This window comes from Hippopotamus amphibius, chromosome 11 (genome assembly GCF_030028045.1).
Source record: "Hippopotamus amphibius kiboko isolate mHipAmp2 chromosome 11, mHipAmp2.hap2, whole genome shotgun sequence".
Taxonomy (NCBI): Eukaryota; Metazoa; Chordata; class Mammalia; order Artiodactyla; family Hippopotamidae; genus Hippopotamus; species Hippopotamus amphibius.
In genome coordinates, this window is record NC_080196.1 from 83,283,742 (window position 1) to 83,285,805 (window position 2,064).

The window sequence follows — 2,064 nt, forward strand, 5'->3', positions numbered from 1 at the left end:
TTGTCAGCATTTCAACTAAGGAGGTTTCCCCTAAATATCTGGATTTCTAGCTTCTCTGGAAGACTCGGAAGGCCTGGCCACACAGGGCCAGCATTCCTGAGGGCCATGGCCATGGACATGAACACAGCTGTGCCCTTAGATGCTCTTCGTTTATCACTGATGGTCCAGCCACCCATGGTCTCCCCACATGTGGCAAAGGCCAATTGTCAACTGCCTTATGATTACCGTGCTTTTTAATTATATGCAGAGTAATCAGGAAAATGACATAATTCTTTCCCCACATCTCAATCAAAACAAAAACAGACCAATATAGGGGAGGAAAAAGTTTTCCTTAACCCTCTTAGCATCCCTGGCTGGGACTGAACATGAAACTGACAAAGACAGATTAGCAGGAGAAAAGTGTGCAGACTCATTGACTAGAACTTTTAGGTGACGTGGGAGCCCCGTAAGGAGATGGGGACTGGAAGGCACAGACTGTGAACTTTTCTGCTGGGTTCCAGGGGGGCGGGGAGGGACATGATGGGTGAGGAGTCTGAGTAAGTAAGTGGGGAGCCTCAGCAAGGCGTGTTTGCTGGGATTCTTCCCAAGTCCCTTCAGAGATGAGATGCTGCTTTCCTCTGGGTACAGGGAGGGCCGTCTCACATGAGGGTTTCAGGAGAGAAGGTGGAGGAAGGTCAGAGTGACTTTGCTTCTGCTGTTTTCTCAAACTCCTTCAGTTTAAAATTCTCAATATGCCAAGGAGCCATATTCTGGGGTAGCATGTCCTGAACCCCACCCCTAAACAGGGTGGGGAGAGGGAGGGGGGAGTTTGTATTTCTTTGGAAGTGAAGTATGACCCTCGATGTTTAACATGCAAAGTGTGTCTGTAGTGAAAGATTATTATTTTTTAATTTATTTCACTGATTTGCAATTACTTGCCTGACTGATAGGTATTTGAGTTTCTAGCTCTAGAGCCAACCAGCTGGAAGAAAATGTTGTCTTTAATTCAAAAGGGCCTCCTGACATGTCAACTAATGCAATATGTGGATTTTTTTTTTTGGTTCATGACTTTTTTTTTTGCACAGTCCAGTTCTTTTCTTTTCTTTACACCCATCATGCCATGAACTCATAGGGAATGGGCTCCAACAGCTCAGGCTCCTTTCCGTTGGTTCTCACGAAGTTTGCTTCTCTGGGTGGAGCAGGCTGGCGCTTCAGCTGAACCCAAGTACCCTCCTCTTTGGCTTCCTTCTTTTTCTGATCATTTTCCTTCACCCGTTTCAGGAAGCTATCTCAGCTCTTAGAGTGCTTAATATGCTCGATACCCGCATTAATTCTCTTGGCAAGAATCTTACTCTTAGCTTGTTTGTTTACAATGATACCAACAGCATGCTGGGTAACACTGTGGACTCTTCCAGTTTTGCCACGGTAACATTTGTGGGGCATTCCTTTTTGAACAGTGCCTATTCCTTGATATCTACAATATCACCTTTCTTGCAGATTCACATGTATGTGGCCAAGGGAACAACTCCATATTTTCTAAAAGGCCTAGAGAACATGTAGCGGGTGCCCCTCTTCTTCCCCTTTGTGTTGGCCATTTTGGCGAATTACTGGAAGACGGCGGTTCCAGCCGAAGGGCTGGCTCATGTTTTAAACAAACCAACTGGAATAAAAAGTTTGAGACAATGGAAAGTTCAAATACAGACTGAGGAGTAGATGATACTAAGGAATTGTTGAGGTTTTTAGTGTAATAATGGTAGTTTTTAATATTGTTAAAATTTTCATCTGCTAAAGATACATAATGAAGTATTCACAGGTGAAAAGACATGATTTCCAGTCTGCCCCAAAATACGAATCCCTGCACCCCCCCAACCCCTAACCCCCATTTAGGGGCCTGTGAGGCCGTTATCATGCAAAGCAGCATTTGGTTCTTTTGATAATATTTTTTATTTAAAATATTTATCCTTAAATTCTATAATAATTTTATATTTATGTATTATGTATTTAATTTATGTATTTAATTTATTTAACTCATTATATACATATATAATGAATTAAATTATATTTTAAAATAAAAATTTAAAGGAT

The 2,064-nt window shown here is 41.9% G+C and overlaps 1 pseudogene; it reads right to left on the reverse strand.

Moving 5' to 3' along the window:
* Window positions 1-1,092: 1,092 nt before the first annotated feature.
* LOC130831128 (60S ribosomal protein L21-like) lies at window positions 1,093-1,574 on the reverse strand (annotated as a pseudogene).
* Window positions 1,575-2,064: the final 490 nt, after the last annotated feature.